The sequence below is a fragment of the Geotrypetes seraphini genome, chromosome 19 (assembly GCF_902459505.1).
Source record: "Geotrypetes seraphini chromosome 19, aGeoSer1.1, whole genome shotgun sequence".
NCBI classification, from domain to species: domain Eukaryota; kingdom Metazoa; phylum Chordata; class Amphibia; order Gymnophiona; family Dermophiidae; genus Geotrypetes; species Geotrypetes seraphini.
The window spans coordinates 35,202,852-35,220,825 of NC_047102.1; positions in this window are offsets into that span (position 1 = coordinate 35,202,852).

A 17,974-nucleotide genomic window follows, 5' to 3' on the forward strand; every position below is an offset into this window, starting at 1 on the left:
CTGCCAGGGTGGAGCTATGTGGGGGTCTGTGACTTTCAAAATGCCATTTGATACTTAGATTTGGACATCAGTTCTGTCTTAATTGGTTTTCTTCATTGTATGAGGGGGTGCTGAAAAGTTCTCAGCTCAACCAAGCAGCTTCCTAAATTCTGAGCATTATTTTGCTCACTGTAGCTGAAAAGAGTGAATTTGCAGAAACAAATTCTCTGTTTTAACATTGTTTCAGATCATTGGTTGAACCGTATCCACGTCATTCTGTTCTTGGTTGGGCTGAGAACTTTTCAGCAGCCCCTGGTAGTGTGAAGAGTTTCAATCTGTGGAAACCAGAGCTGAGATTGTGATGTCATAATGCCTCATTCCACCAATAAGAGTCAACCTCCTCAGTGATGTCACAATGGTTTGCTTGTCCTATACTTGGCTCACTTTTATTAAATACGAGGGGGTGCTGAAAAGTTCTCAGTCCAAACAACCAACTTCCTAAATTCTGATCATTATTTTGCCAGTATAGCTGAAAAGAGTACATTTGCAGAAACAAAATTCTATGATTTGACATTGTTTCAGATCATTGGTTGAACCGTATCAAGTTTCAAGTTTTATTATTTTTAATATACCGACCATCAACAAGTATCTAGCCGGTTTACAACGCTATGATAAAATAAAAAATTAAAATAATGCTTATAAAAGGGGGAAAAGTGAACATTGAAGACGTTTTACAAAGACATACATGAGAGTGGGGATTGAAGAAGAAAGGTAGGGGTAAAGTTAAAGAGAAAAAAAGAAAAAAAACTGGGGTTAAAAAGAAGAGAGAGGGAGAGGGATAAAACATTAGGGATTGGGTCGCTTCTTAAAAGCAATAAGAAGTTTAGGAGCTGTGAAATGCATCTTGAAATAAAACCGTTTTTAGTTTAATCTTGAATTTATCTTGGAGATTTTCGTGGCGAAGTTGGGGAGGTAAGGCATTCCATAAAGTTGGGGCGACAATGGAGAAATTGGATGTCATAAAATTATTTAATAGAGGGAACAGATAGTAGGTTCTGATCTGCTGATCTAAGAGTCCGAGAGGGGCAGAAAGGGATGAGGAGTTTGTCCAGAAAGGGAGGAAGACGTGAGAGTTTTATTTTAAAGCCTAGCATAAGTGTTTTATAGGTAATGCGGTGTGTGATAGGTAGCCAGTGGGCTTCTTTCAAAAGGGGGGTAACGTGATCATATTTCCCTAACTTATGTATGAGTTTTATTGCCATGTTTTGAATGAGCTGTAAATGTCGTAATTCTTTTTGAGGATCGTGCCTAACGAACTTACTGCACTTCTTCGAAGGAATTAACAAACAAATGGACGAAGGGGCCCCCATAGACATCGTATACTTGGATTTCCAAAAAGCCTTTGATAAGGTACCCCATGAACACCTACTACGGAAACTGAAGAACCATGGGGTGGAAGGGGATGTACATAGATGGATCAAAAATTGGTTGTTGGGTAGGAAGCAAAGGATAGGAGTGATGGGACACTACTCGGAATGGAGATGGGTCATGAGTGGTGTTCCGCAGGGGTTGGTACTCAGACCGCCGTTGTTCAATGTATTTATCAATGACCTAGAAACAGGGACGAAGTGCGAGGTTATAAAATTTGCAGATGACACAAAACTTTGTAGTGGGGTTAGTACTAAAGACGACTGTGACGATTTACAAAGGGACCTGAACAAACTGGGAGAATGGCAGATGAACTTTAATGTAGAGAAATGTAAAGTCCTGCATGTAGGAAACAGAAACCTGATGTACAGCTATACGATGGGAGGGCTGGTAATGGGTGAAAGTAGCCTAGAGAAGGACTTAGGGGTTGAAAAAACGATGAAGCCGTCAGCATAGTGCGCAGCGGCCTTAAAGAAGGCGAACAGAATGCTAGGTATTATCAAGAAAGGTATTACAACCAGAACAAAAGATATTATCCTGCCGTTGTATCGGGTGATGGTGTGCCCGAATCTGGAGTACTGGGTCCAATACTGGTCGCCGTACCTCAAGAAGGATATGGCGATACTCGAGAGGATTCAGAAAAGGGCGACACTGATAAAGGGTATGGAAAACCTTTCATATGCTGAAAGATTAGAGAAACTGGGGCTCTTTTTCCTAGAAAAGCGGAGACTTAGAGGGGATATGATAGAGATTTACAAGATCATGAACGGCATAGAAAAAGTAGAGAGGGACAGATTCTTCAAACTTTCAAAAACTTCAAGAATGAGAGGACATTAAGAAAAATTGAGAGGGGACAGTTTCAGAACCAATGCTAGGAAGTTCTTCTTCATCCAAGGAGTGGTGGACACCTGGAATGCGCTTCCAGAGGAAGTGATAGAATAGAGTATGCTATTGGGTTTCAAGAAGGGATTAGATAATTTTCTGAAGGAAAAGGGGATTGAAGGGTATAAATAGGGAATTACTGTACAGGTCCTGGACCTGATGGACCTCTGGTCTGACCCAGCAGAGGCATTGCTTATGTTCTTAACTACCATGGGGTAATTATATAAGGAGCCCCCCCCCTTCCTCCTCCAAGTGTGAATGACAAGTAGAGTACTATAGTGCTTATATATTCAATACCCGCCATTTAAGACCCTGCTGCGGGCTAAGTGAGACGTGTTCAAGAATGGCTCCTATATCGCGAGCTATACTCTCCCATGTCTGGTATCCCAGTCGCTAGTCCCATACTTTCCATCATTAAGAGACTGGCACAGGTGGGACTATCAGGTGTTAACCATTAGTTAATATGAGTATGAGTCCCAGTAGCATGGTACGTTTAAGAAACCTTTTAAACCCTCTTGGAACTGGATGCCCTTTCTGCATTCCAATGCAAAACCCACAGTATCCATAATAGGAATGAAGTCCCCATTGCCTTGTATGGACAACAGTGGTGTCACCTTGGGCGCCCCTGGTTACAACATAGATCTCAGGGGCTCTACCAGGAAAGAATAGGCACTTCTAAATATGCCCATCAGAAGGCGTGATACATGGAGCAGGTAGCTAAAGTGATAGGACCTCCAAAGCTGAATCTCCTCAGAAGCCCAGGAAAAATGGGAGGTTGAAAGGACAGAACATGGGAGGCCTCCACAAAGCAACGCATAGACAATACACCCAATCCCCCCCCCTTTTCCCTAGGCAGCCTGGCCTGTTCCAATGGGAGCTGTGGCCTCTTTCCTGTCCATCTGACGTTCCAACCTACCTGACCAATTCAAAGGCAACATTTGATAAACATAGGAATTATTATCACTGAGGAATTATCATCATATTATAAAGAGCTATGCATCCCATCAAGAAGATTGGATAGTTTTGCCAAGTTAGTAATCTAGTTTTAGTATGAATTACAAAGGCCTATATATTTAGATCATGTAAAAGACTCAAATCCTTTGGAATTCTAACCCCCAAGTACTCAATATGGTCTTTTGCCCAAGTTAGGGAAAGGGGGCTGTATATCAAAGAATTGAAGGGCTACTGATTTGTGTTTATTCAATGAAAAGCCCGAGTGAAATCCATACTCATCCACCGCACCAAAGAGTCGGACTAAGGACTGCGAAGAATTGCAAAGGGACTTGAACAAACTAGGGGAATAGGCGACGAGATGGCAGATGAAGTTCAACATTGAGAAATGTAAAGTATTACATGTGGGAAACAGAAACCCGAGGTACAACTATACGATGGGAGGGATGTTATTAAATGAGAGTACCCAAGAAAGGGACTTGAGGGTAATGGTGGACATGACAATGAAACCGACGGCACTGTGCGCAGCTGCCACTAAGAAGGCAAACAGAATGCTAGGCATAATCAAGAAGGGAATTACAACCAGAACGAAAGAAGTTATCCTGCCATTGTATCAGGCGATGGTGCATCCACATCTGGAGTACTCCGTCCAATATTGGAAATGGCGTTACTCGAGAGGGTTCAGAGGAGAGCGACGCGTCTGATAAAGGGGATGGAAAACCTTTCATACACTGAGAGATTGGAGAAACTGGGTCTCTTTTCCCTGGAGAAGAGGAGACTTAGAGGGGATATGATAGAGTCTTACAAGATCATGAAGGGCATAGAGAGAGTAGAGAGGGACAGATTCTTCAAACTTTCGAATAATAAAAGAACAAGAGGGCAGTCAGAGAAGTTGAAAGGGGACAGATTCAAAACGAATGCTAGGAAGTTCTTCTTTACCCAACGTGTGGTGGACATCTGGAATACGCTTCCAGAGAGCATAATAGGGCAGAGTACAGTACTGGGGTTCAAGAAAGGATTGGACGATTTCCTGCTGGAAAAGGGGATAGAGGGGTATAGATAGAGGATTACTGCACAGGTCCTGGACCTGTTGGGCCGCTGCGTGAGCGGACTGCTGGGCACGATGGACCTCAGGTCTGACCCTGCAGAGGCATTGTTTATGTTCTTATGTTCTAATGGGAAGGGATATCTGCAGCTCGGTCATAAAAACATGATAGCAGATAAAGGCCAAATGGCCCATCTAGTCTGCCCATCCGCCCATCTCTTTCTCTCTCCGAGAGATCCCACTTGCCTATCCCAGGCCCTCTTGAATTCAGACATAGGATCATCATCAGATCGTCTGCAAAAGCTAAAGTCTTCAGACCAAAGCCTGCCAGCTGCAGTCCTGCTATGTGAACATCTTGTTTCAAAGTCTGAATAAGAGGTTCCAAATAAAGAAGAAACAAAAGAGGAGACGGGGCAACCCTGGCAAGTTCCTCACGTGATGATAAAGAGAGCAGTATAGTGACCATTAATCAACACTGATGGAACAAAGGAGGAGACGGGGTAACCCCGACAAGTTCCTGATGTGATGGTAAAGGGAGCAGTATGGTGGCCATTAATCAACACTGATGGAACAAAGGAGGATATGGGGCAACCCTGGCAAGTTCCTCACGTGATGATAAAGGGAGTAGTATGGTAGTCATTAATCAATACTGATGGAACAAAGGAGGAGACGGGGCAACCCTGGCAAGTTCCTCATGTGATGGTAAAGGGAGCAGTATGGTGACCATAATCACAGTAGAGTGTTTGCAATCCCTCTAGAAACCAACTCTCCAAACCCATATGTTACAAAGTGGGAAAAAAGAAGAACCACTCTACCTGATCAAACACTTTTTCTGCATCCAGACTAACCAATAGACCCTGCAGGTTCTGACTCTAGCCAAAGGCTAGGGCTTATAAAACCCAAATTGAGGAAAAGGATTCACGCACTAAAGGCTAAGAGCATCAACACATTTTAGTGCCTAATTTTTGGCAGACTTTATAGAATCAGGGCCTATCTGCATTGCAGCCGAATGTGTCACCAGCTCACCAATCCAGATATTTAACTATCTAGATACTGCCATTAAATGGTGCTAGTGTTTAAATAACAAGCTGATTGCCCTGAGGTCAAGTTTCAAGTTTTTATTAAAAATTTGATACAGGTCGGTGGATCCAAGATGGCCACAGACCCTTTCAGCTGAGCAACACGCCATGGAGTTTTACTCTTGAATCGCTGCCCTGGATATCTGCCTTCCCTTTAATGCCGAAATGAAGAAGATGTAGTGCCGCTGAAGCCTCGCGGCAGTCCGGAACAACGGCATTTGGCAACATTGAGGAGCTTCTTCAGCGCATGCAGGAGACACCCCGGGCGTCGGTAGACTCGCTGGAGACGCACCAGAGAGGCAAAACGATCTCCTTGGGCTTGGAGACAACGCTAAGCCCAGTCACCAGAGCACCTCCCCATCCTCCTCAGATTACCAGCTCCCCACGAGAGGAGGTGCTTCCGGAGCATGGACAGTACTCTCCCTCAGAGGCCACAGAGAGCAGAGAGGGGAGAATGGAGACAAACTCTTGTTTTCAGGAGAGTTTGGAGGAGACTGAGAGTCCAACAGCTGTAGGGGTAAACCGGAACCTGAGCAGTGCTGTCCAAGAGGGGATGCCAGCTGGTGAGATTTCTCATTTTACAAGTGTTTCCTATATTGAAAAACCCAGAGAGGTAACCTTGAATTCCCTTTGGGATCTTGTGGCAGACTTGGCAAAATCAGTTAAACCCCAACTGAAACAGTTGGAAGAAAGACTTAAAGTCCAAGAGACTATGGTGGAAAACATGAAAGTTGAATTTGATGACACAAAAAGCTCTTTAGAAAATATCCACCAAGAATTGAAAGTATCTAAACAGATTAGAGAAACACCAATTAAGTACAATATTAATTTGAGAAGGAAGCTGGAATCCTTAGAAAATACCTCCCGAAATAATAAGCTCAGATTAATTAATTTTTCCGAGGGTTGCAACAATATCTCCAAGAGATATAGTGAAACGCTATATGATGGAAATGTTGCCACCACTATCTACCTATCAAAAGAGATGAACAACTACGGTCACAAGAAGGGGACCAGCAACCACCTGATGTTATAGCAATATTGGAATTTTCTGACCTAGAAATGGCTAAGCCGGCGACGCTTTTGATTACAGTAGTCTTAGCACCAGACAAAAACTGGTTCTCAGGCTTTTCTTTAAAAATAGACAAAAAAATTTATGAGACTTAAAATATTGATTTTTCTAGATCTGGCTCGAGATACGCAAAAAAGGAGACGTGAATTTCTTCTTTTAAAACCAGGAGTTATAGCTTTGGGGGCGACCTTTTTTCTTCGACATCCTTATAAATGTGTGATACAATATCGTATGAAAAAATATGTTTTCTTTGATCCAAGCCAGCTGACAACATTCTTGTCTACAGCGCCTCAGGCTTAAGGGGAATTAGGGCAATATTGATTATTTGTTATCCTGTCTCAGTCTAAAGGGCCTGTTTTTCTTTCATACAGCAATGCAGTTTGTTAAATTTCTTTTAATTTTTCACTATGTAATACCTTGGATCTTAATTGTGGACTTGAGCTGAAGTTAAGCATATTGATTTTCTTCTTTATTGATGTTTGAGATGTAAGAATGAATACCTTATTGGCTTATCTTTATCTTTCTGTACAAGTGGATACTTGATTTGTAATTTGAAAATGATAAATAAAAAAATTAATTGATACATTCGCTTATCAAAACTACTAAGCGAGTTACAATTAAAATCGGGGGAGAGGATAGACAAACAAAAGATTTTTCCATTAAAAAAAAAATTAAGACAAATAAAAACAAAACTATAAACAAATGGACAAACATGATATGAATGGTTAATTGGATAGAAATACAATTTTAGATAGGAATGAGAGACAATTAAAGGAGAAAATGGAAGGAATTGCGGTAAACCGAGTTGAGCCTTCTCAGAATGATGACTTGGTATACTAAGTTAAGCTTTAGTTTATAGAATCTAAGCTTAAGGAAGAATCTAAAATTTTGGTAAGAAAAGCCTGAGCTTAAATAGATGACTTTTGAGGAGGCTCTTAAATCAATTGAGATTTTTTTTCATCGCAAATAAGTACAGGTATGATGTTCCAGAGCTGAGGGGCGACTACGGAGATGTCGTGTCAATATCAGGGGTATAATTTTTTTAAAATCTATGCTGTACAGTCAGAACTCTGAAATTAGAGTTTTCCTTACAGTCAGCCCAAACCTCTGTCTTTCTTTTATACCTTATAACTCTTGACTCAATTTCATTCTTTAAAGTAGAGCATTACCTACTCATAGCCCACAGTACAGTCACTTTAACTCCTACATATGCTATTGTCTTGCAGACTCGGTGTTCAGGTTGAGCAGATATAACTTTCCCTTTCCATTCTGATTTTGAGTGACTCACTAAAATGAGTAGGTGATTGTAGTTGTCTGTGTAGACCCACTGCCTGCACATATCTTTTCTTATGAGTCACTGAGGTTACCACTCAGAGCTCAAAAGTAAGCCCAAGGGAGTCCAACGCATGCACTTACTTGGAATAACAATAACAGAGAAAATATGCATAATGACTTTAAAGATAGATGAATTCTTTCCATTCCTGTCTGACCAGCCTTACGGGATCCTGACACAGCTTCTCTCTCCCCCCCTCCCCCCCACCCAGACATGCTGTCTTGATTTTTTTTTCTTTTTTGAGAAATGAGTTTAAAAATCAAAACTAGACCTCCATGCATGCAATGGAGTAAAACCAAACCAGCACAGTCAACTGATTCAGTCCATATTCCTTGAGATAGTATCTATGGTCACCTTAATTGTGGTACAGTCTAACATATAATTTTGTGTGTTCAGAATTTCTATAGCCAAACAAACATGATCATGATAGAGAGTTGTCTAAATTGGGAAGAGGTGTTTGAATTTATCAAGGTGCAGTAACAGGAGATATTTCATAAAAGTATTGGACAGGATCTTGGGATCTCTTAGGGAGAGGAGATATTGGATGTTGCGGATAGGTAGACTGGATGGACCATATGGCCTTTATCTACCATCATGTTTCTCTGTTGCTATAACACAAATAAATATACACAAGCTGAATATCAAAAAATATATATAGCCACCAAAAAATATTCATACAATTACCAAGACCAAAGACAATATAAGGCAAGTTTCCAAACTAATACGGAGAAAAGACCCCAGTGTATCCCGGGAACAAACCAGGGAAACTTCTATGACTAGTATATAGTTGCCATAGAGGAACACATCCTCAGTCATAAAAAAACTCAGTTCAAAATTAGATGAATAGCATTTCAAAAATATTGCTTCATATACACTTTCATATAAAAGTAGGAAGGATAACAAGCTAAGTGGTGGCAATCAGATCGCAGAAGGATAGCAAGGAACTCCAGAGTGACTTGTGTCAGTTAGAGAAATGGGCAGAGAAATGGCAGATGAAGTTTAATGTGGAAAAGTGCAAAATAATGCATTTAGGCAGAAAGAACAAGGAACACGAGTATAGAATGTCAGGTGCAACTCTGGGTAAGAGCAAACAAGAAAAGGACTTGGGTGTACTGATAGATAGGATCCTGAAACCGTCGGCACAATGCGCAGCAGCGGCAAAGAAAGCAAATAGAATATTAGGCATGATAAAGGAGGGAATCATGAGTAGATCAGAGAGGATTATAATACCGCTTTATAGAGCAATGGTCAGACCACACTTGGAATACTGTGTCCAACATTGGTCTCCCAACCTAAAGAAGGATATAAAACTGCTGGAGAGGGTGCAGAGACAAGCAACGAAGCTAATAAAAGGTATGGAGAACTTGAAATACGAGGAACGACTTAAGAGACTTGAGACAAGGAGACTGCGAGGGGATATGATCGAGACTTTCAAAATACTGAAAGGAACTGACAAAATAGAGCAGGAAAAAAAATTATTTACAATGTCCAATGTGGCACGGACAAGAGGACATGGACTGAAGCTAAGGGGGAACAAGTCCAGGACAAATATCAGGAAGTTCTCTTCAAGCAATGAGTGGTGGACACCTGGAATGCTCTCCCAGAGGAGGTTATTGCGGAATCCACCGTTCTAGGATTTAAAAGCAAACTAGATGCACATCTCCTTACGAGAGGCATAGAGGGATATGGGTGACTAAAATTATGCCAGGTGTACACCTGGCTGGGCCTCCGCGTGTGCAGATCACCGGACTTGATGGACCGAAGGTCTGATCCGGAGATCACAGTTCTTATGTTCTTATAACTATAAAGTTCTATGACCTCACAATGCAAGTGTTAAGAGCTGTGGAGGGGCATAATCAATACATATGTCTAAGTCCGATTTAGATGTATAGCGCTAGATACCCAAAGTTGGCAGTGGAAAAATGCTTCTTTTCTAAAATACGTCTAAAATTTTTTTTTTTTTTTTTAAATTCTTCTATCTGGACGTCCAGGCCATTGGGTCACCCAGACTGCCAGGACATCTATCTTTATACCAGATTTTCAACCAAAATATTGTAAAAGTCCCAAACGCCCAGAACAAGACCATTTGGACATGGGAGGGGCCAGTCCTGTAATGGACTGGCCACCTAGACATAGCAACAAAGCAGTGGGGCACCTTAGAGGGCACTGCTGTGAACTTCACATAAACATCTTACCAGAACTCTCTTATAGGCTATGGTGAGCTCCTCAAAACACATCCAAAACCCATTATACCCACCTGTCTAGAACCCCAATAGCCCTTATGGCTGCAGGTGGCACCTATATGGCAGTTGAGTAGGGTTTGGGGGGGCTTTGGTGGACTCACATTTTCCACCATGAATGTAGTGGTTAGAGTGGCATGGGCCTAGGTTCTCCTCTCTATGGTTCACTAGCCCACCCACCAGGCTACTTAAGACACCTGTGTGCAACTCTACTAGGCTTCCCTATACCAGGTGCTGATGCTCTGGAGGCATGTATGTATTTTTATATTCTGATCTTTGTGGAGGTGTGAGGGGGTCAGTAAACACTGAGTGAATGTGTGTGTGGGTCTTTTCTTTGTCTCTGCAGTGGTTATCTGGTCATTTTGGATACCTTTATGGTACTTATACCTGTTTTCACATCGTCTAACTCAGTGTTCTTCAACCTTTTTACACCTATGGACCGGCGGAAATAAAATAATTATTTTGTGAACCGGCAAACTACTAAGACTGAAATACAAACCACTACCCTCTGCGTCTTTGTCCCTTTGTACCCCTGTGATCAGTATTGCCCTTCTGTGTCCCCATTCCTTCTCCATCCAGCATTCCCCCCCCTGTGTCTGTCCCTATTCTCCATGCACAGCATCTCTTCTGTGGGCATCATCTCTCTTTTCTTTTCTGCCCGGAGCCCAGGCCCCCCACCCTATGGCTTGTATGCCTTCCTTGCTCTCCCCCCTCCGCCACCGCCAACGATTTCTCTCTGCTTCCCCGCCGCCAACTCTGATGCAGCAACAGGACCAGCTCTTTCGGTTTGGGGTGGAGGTGTATTTCTTATTGTTAAGAACACTCTCTCTAGCCCATGGGAAAGAGGACAGGGCACCTTCTATTAACTTTGACATTTGAAATATTGTTCACCATGATGCTGCTGGAGGTAGAAGCCGTTTCACAGTTTATCATGGAAAGACACGTTCTTTCTTTACAGGAACTGTGGAGACTATGTACAGCTTGCAGATCCAGCAGTTTGGGGCCGAGATGTGTCTCTCTCCCAGCATTAAATGCTCTGCTAGCAACAGAAATAGTTCTTAGGAGTGGAATTACATTACATAGGTATTTATGGATCGCTAATATTCCCCAGGAGAGCTTCAATGCGATTTACAGGTTAAGAGGAGGCTGGTCACATCCAGGAATTACAATTTTATATGGGGGATCATATCCAGGAGTTATAGTTTTATATTAGGTGTCAAGACAAAACAATAGGGGAGTCCTGACAGTTGATTTTCTGTTATGTTGGATGCGAGCCTTGTTAAGGGTATAGATTTTCAAAACCTTTGCGAAAGGCATCATTTAAAGCCCGAATGAGATATTTTGCAAACAGATAGGTTTGAAGAACATGTGAGGATTTAACATTTTTCCAAGCACTCTTGTTTTCATGGCATAATTTATCCAGAGTGTTTTCAAGTCTCAGTGCATTTAACTCCAAAAACTCATTTTAATTGTTCATTGATAAACGTTGTCTTTAATCTTGAAGAGACTGCAGTTGCTATCACCCACCCCTCTATCAGCACTTGCACCCACTGATCACATCCCTAATCAAAGTTCCCATCCCTGATCACATCCCCACTCTTCTGATCAGAGTCCCCACTCCAATCTCATCCCTACCCCCAATTAGTACCTGTGGCCTCTCAATCACATCCCCAGTACCCAGAATTCCTACCCCTAAAGAACCTTATCCTCCAATGTAGACACACACTTCTGAGAGCCTACTGGCTCTTACCTGGTAGTCTACTGGGTGCTCCTACTCTTGATGTCACTAAATCTCAAAATTTTACCTCAAGTGGTTGTCTTATGGTATGGTAGGAGTCGTGCAGGTGCTGATTGAGACTGGAGAACAACACCTCAGCCCCTTTAATATATGATCCAAGAGACTTGAGCCACACTTTTGAGGCCCAGTGTTCCTGGATGGTAAAATATTCCCCCTCCACCTCTGGAACTTGTGGAGAAGGATGAGGAGAGGATGGAGGATGATCTTAAGATGGCCAAACAGATGATGATCTTAAGGTAGCCAAACAGGTTGAAAAGGCGACGGTGAAAGCTAGAAGAAAGATATTGCCAACACAGAACTCAGGATTCAGCTAAGTGAAATTATATTCATGGTCTTTTCAATGATTTTGAATGATTTCTCAGTGATTTTTGAATTGAAAATTTGGACATTGGGGGTGTTTATTGCGCCCTACTTTTTCCCTTCTGTCCAGAATTCATAGTATGCAATTGCAGACTTTTTTTTACATTTTATAAATATAAATTTGAATTAAATTAAATTAAAGAAATAAATTTAAGAGAAATAGTCTTAGAGACAATTTGTGATGTACAGGGCAGGACTTATGGAGACTTTTTAGTCTGCTGATTTTCATCTAATGAGTCCCTGCCCGGGGCTAAACCGCTCGTACTGCCCATACTGTCTCTATAATCTATTGGTAATTAATCTATCTTCTCAGTACTATGTTTGCCACTGTGTCTCCTTAGCAGGAGTGAAATAGGGTTTTTCTGCCAATTATTTTGTTTTTTATTAAACAGACAGTGCCATGGTAATCACGGGCAGTATTTATCAACACTACCTGCTTAACTGCAGCTGAATATTGGTGGATAGCCAACTCTGCAGGGTTTAACCAGGCCTTTCCTACCCTGTTAAACTCTTTTCAATATTAGGCACTTGCATTTTTAATGTGACTTCCAATAGAATAAGAAATTATTGTAAGTCTCCTCCTCAGAGACCCAACGCAACCTCTGGGAATGAAGGGTTGCCAAACCAGAAACCCAATCCAAGGGTAGTGAAGTGAGAGAATAGGCCTCTTGTAATTACTCCCTGTACCTATGACTCAAAAAGGAGTAAAGATTAAGATTTTTTTTTGTCTAATATGATGAGCTCAGCTTGTGCTTTGGAACCTACTACTATGTGAATGACTGGAGGAGTTGCCAATTGAACGGCTTTGAGTTTAATGTATTATGTAACCCTTAGAGACTTTGTTGAAATATTGTTCCTCCCTGTGGGTTCATTTCCACAGCTATTTGACTAGATTTATGTATCCCTGGCTCACATCCTAACAAAACAGGTAACCCTATGGAAACCCCAGTCAAGCATATTTCAATTCTTGAAGTTTCTGTGGATAAGTTTAGGGTTTTTGGAAACCAGAAAGTTCATGTAAACATGAGACCTTTAACTTGTATGCCATACGCAGTCTGTTCCTTCTCTGCAACTTCCCAGACACATTTTCTCAGTTTACTAATGCAAAATTGTTATCTTAACAGAGAGAGAGAGAGAGAAGGAAGTGTGATTTACTCTATGAAACACTAGCTGTGCTTCCCACCCATTGGACGATTTTTTGATAATTTTCTAATGATACCTAAATGTGAATCCAGCTTTGTTTCATAGAAAGAGTCTTTGAGAGGAAAAAGCAATGCAAAACAAAACATTTGCTTCAACCTAAGCAACTACTCGAAAATTATTGTGTGGAAGGTGACCTAAAGTCTCTTTTTTCAGTTTAGTTTCCTGTAGAGAAGCTGACTTTAAAGAATCCTTATGTTTTTTTTAAGTAGACAAAAAGAGAGCTACAGATAGCTTAGAAAACATCTAAGAAACAAAACAAACTGCACCAGTCCTCCCACAGTTCCTTCTTAAAAAAGTAGGAAATTGGACTGTTTGAAATGCTGGATAGTCCAACTGAATAAAATTTATGACTCATACTTTTTAAGAAGAGATTGTAGGACAATTTTGATTTATTAGGTGAAGCCTAAGAATACATCCATCTTCTTGTGTCTTTACCCCTGAAGCAGCCACAGGGCGAGCTATGGCACCAAGGAGTCCTTTTACTAAGACGTACTAACCAATTTAGCGCACGCTAAATGCTAATGAACATAAGAACATAAGTAGTGCCTTTGCTGGGTCAGACCAAGGGTCCATCGCGTCCAGCAGTCTGCTCACGCGGCAGCCCATCAGGTCCAGGACCTGTATAGTATTTCTCTATCTATACCCTTCAATCCCCTTTTCCTTCAGGAAAGCATCCAATCCCCTTTTGAAACCCAATAGCGTGCTCTGTCCTATTACACGTTCTGGAAGCACATTCCAGGTGTCCACCACCCTTTGGGTGAAGAAGAACCTCCTAGCATTGGTTCTGAATCTGTCCCCTCTTAGTTTTTCCGAATGCCCTCTCGTTCTTGTAGCTTTCGAAAGTTTGAAGAATCTGTCCGTCTCTACTTTCTCTATGCCCTTCATGATCTTGTAAGTCTCTATCATATCCCCTCTAAGCCTCCACTTCTCCAGGGAAAAGAGCCCCAGTTTCTCCAATCTTTCAGCGTACGAAAGGTTTTCCATACCTTTTATTAGTCGCGTCGCTCTCCTCTGAACTCTCTCAAGTAACGCCATATCCTTCTTAAGGTATGACGACCAATACTGGACACAGTACTCCAGATGCGGGCGAACCATCACCCAATATAATGGCAGGATAACATCCTTCGTTCTGGTTGTGATACCCTTCTTGATAATACCTAGCATTCTGTTCGCCTTCTTAATGCATCCATAGAATATAATAGACGCATTAGCATTTAGTGCATGCTAAGTCAGTTAGCCCGCCTTAGTAAAAGGACCCCCATGTTGAGTAATTTTTGCCATTCACATTTTGATGCTTTGTTTCTTTATTATGTTTGTGGGTCTGTTTTCCTCTAAACATCTCTATCGATCCCTCCAAAAGCTTTTAAACTGAGTCCTATTTTCATTTGTCCTCAATACGTCTGATATATAAAAGCCCTTTTTTAAAAAAAAGCTTAGCCAATCTCTTGTGTTTAAACTGGTCGAAACTTGGAATAAACTTCCTGACTCTGCACCCTAGATTACTAGGTCATTTACAACAATTCTGTAATTTTTTTTTTTTTTAAATTCTTTATTGATTTTCCAAGCTTCAATAGTACAATACACAAATATATAACATATAATAAGTCAATAAAGCACTTTTAACTTACAAATATACATAACCAACCACTTTCTCCCAGCCACCCACCCAATGATTATTCAATAAAACACAAAAAACATAAATTTTCCCAATAACCTTACCCTATTCAAATTAATAATATCCTTTCAACCTCCCATGCATCCCAAGTGTAAATACTCAAAGGACAAAATTAGGACAGAAATAGTCCCCCACCCCCCTCCCTGGATGTGTACGAAAATAAACAAAAACTTCCATAAAGTTTTAAAAACATTATTGTTTTCACAATATCTTAATGACTTACCTTCTGAATCGACGAACTAATAGTGTTTAACACTTTCTTCTTATGTTCATATTTTATGTTACCTGATTTTAATTATTTGTGAACCAAGTCGAGCTCTATCACAAGATGACCAGGTATATAAATCGAAGATTAGACTAGACTAGACTACTTTTGTAACCCACTTTGATAAAGGTGGGCTATAAGTGAATAAGTTATAAATTCTCATTGAGCTTTGTTAAAGCCACCCTGCCACTGGTTGATAGTGGCAGCAGAAAAGAGGGCAACTGTCCACCCAAGAATCGACAAAAAGAAGAGAAAAAAGAGACAGGCCTGGGTGAAAGTTGGTGAATTGCAACAGCTTTATTAAAATGGGACCCAATATGACCTATGTTTCGGCAACAGTGCTTATGTTTGGGGCCATTATATCTCTGATCCGCTATGATGCTCATTTTCATAAAAGAAAAAAAAGTCCCAAAAATAGCATAAAGCGGCAGATGGATGCTTTTCTCGCCAAGAACTTCCAATTCGCTATTCTCAAAACATATTTTCTAGACGGATTTCGATGCTGTTCATCCACAGTTTGTCTAAATCTCAAGGGGGTGCATAAGAGGTATGGTTTGGGTGAGTCTAGGGGGGGCTTAGCGGTCATAGCAGGCATTTACTGAATCCTACTAGTGGCGCTCGCCGCTGGCACAAGCCAAAGGAGCACACAATGCTCCTTTGTGTGCACCCACTATACAGTCGATCATATATCTATCTTCGTCTCTCAGTTGCCTTGACTATGCATTTGCCAGAGATTTCCTTCATGTGTTCCTATCTATTCATCCCCGTTCACTGGGGACATTGATCTCCACCATGCCCCAGCTACTTCTCTTCTAGGCAGGTAGGACATTTAGGGCCGAATTCTGTAAACGGCGCCTATGTCAGTGGACGCCTTAAAAGTAGTCGCCGATCATGTGTCACTCACTCAACAGCGCCAATTACAGAATGGTGCCTCAATTCAGCCAAGATAGGCGGCTGAAATGTAGTCCTGGAAAACCCTGGCATGCATATCAGCTAACTATCTATGCGGGTCTTCTGCTAAGCCATATCTCTCCCCTTCAGTCTGTTCAAAATGCTGCTGTACACCTCACATTCCACCATGATGGCACATAAAGGCCAAATGGCCTATCCAATTTGCTCATCCGCAGTAACCATTTACTCCTCTCCTTAGGTCGCTTCACTGGCTCCCTGTCCGTCTCGCAAACAGTTCAAACTCCTCTTACTGACGTTCAAGTGTACTCACTTTGCAGCTCCTCAGTATCCCTATACTCTCCCCTTGGAACTCCGTTCAACAGACAAGTCCCTCCTGTCGGTTCTCCTCTCCTCTACTGCCAACTCCTGTCTCTCTCCCTTCTTCCTTACTGAGCCGCATGCCTGGAACAGCGTGCCTTGCTCGTTACGTCTGGCTCCGTTTCTGGCGGTATTCAAATCCACATTTAAATCCTAACCTTACCAACCTATCTGTCTTTCGGTCCCCTATCACTTCTTCAGCCCCTCCTATTCCCTTCTTGAGTACTAAGTTCAGACTCCCCTTTGTCCTATGTGATTCCACCTCATCAGCCCTCCCTCTAATTTCCTACAGGAGCACTTGTTCTGACTCCTCTTTTGTCCTGTGTCTCTGTCATAATTAGACTAAGCTTTTCTGAGCAGGGACCGTCTCTTACATATACAAATTGAAATGCGTGCGCCTGATAACGCTATAGAAATAATACATTGTTGTGGTTCTGGTTATACGTGCATTGATAATAGTAATCTATGCATGCACTTGTGAACTTTATGCCCAAGTATTTATACCTGCTCTTAAGGTATAATTGTCCGCGTGACATTCAAGGTGCAATTTCCTACCACCTACTTGGCCTCTTAGTCAGTTGCCCTGTTATAAAATTACCTTCACATTTTTATTCAGTGCTGCTGACTATACATGTAGCCATGCTGAATATATTTATTAATTTAAACGCCAGCACCGGCGTTTTAAGTCAGGGGTTCCCAATAGAGAATGAGATGGGGACAAATGTGTCCCCTTCCCCAGAGGAACTCAATTTCCCTGTCCCGACCCCATGAATTTTGTCGCTGTTCCTGTCCCATTCCTGTAAGCTCTGCCATAACCACACAAGCCTCGGACACTTATGATTTTAAAGTGTTTGAGGCTTGTGCAGATGAGGATGGAGCTTTCAGAAATGGGGCAGGGACAGGAAAATAACTCATGGGGATGGGACAGGAAAATGAGTTCCCACAGGGACGGGGGTGGGGGGAAATTTGTCCCTGTGTCGTTCTCTAGTTCCCAATCTGGAGCGCCCACACCCTCAGGGAATGCAAGATGGAATTTCAAGGGGTGAGACAGGGTGGCATGTATCCTTTAGTCCCGAATCACCACTCAACCAGCTGCCCGTGTGCCTTGAGCAGTGGTAGTAGGTGGTTGTGATATTACTTTTGCAGGAGGTGCAAACATTTCCTAGGGCTGTAGGGTATTAAAAAGGTTGGGGACCACTACTTTAAGTGAATGTGATGGTCACCATTGCTGGATATTGGCCCAAGTGTTTTATAAACAGGAGTCCTCCGTGAGCCTTTGGGAAGTTATTTTATCTCTTTGTACCTGAGTTACTCAGACTGTGAAAGCTGGATTGAAAGGATTGAGATGGAAAGATTCGCTGGGAAGGTTTACATAAATCAATTCCCATGACAAAGGCT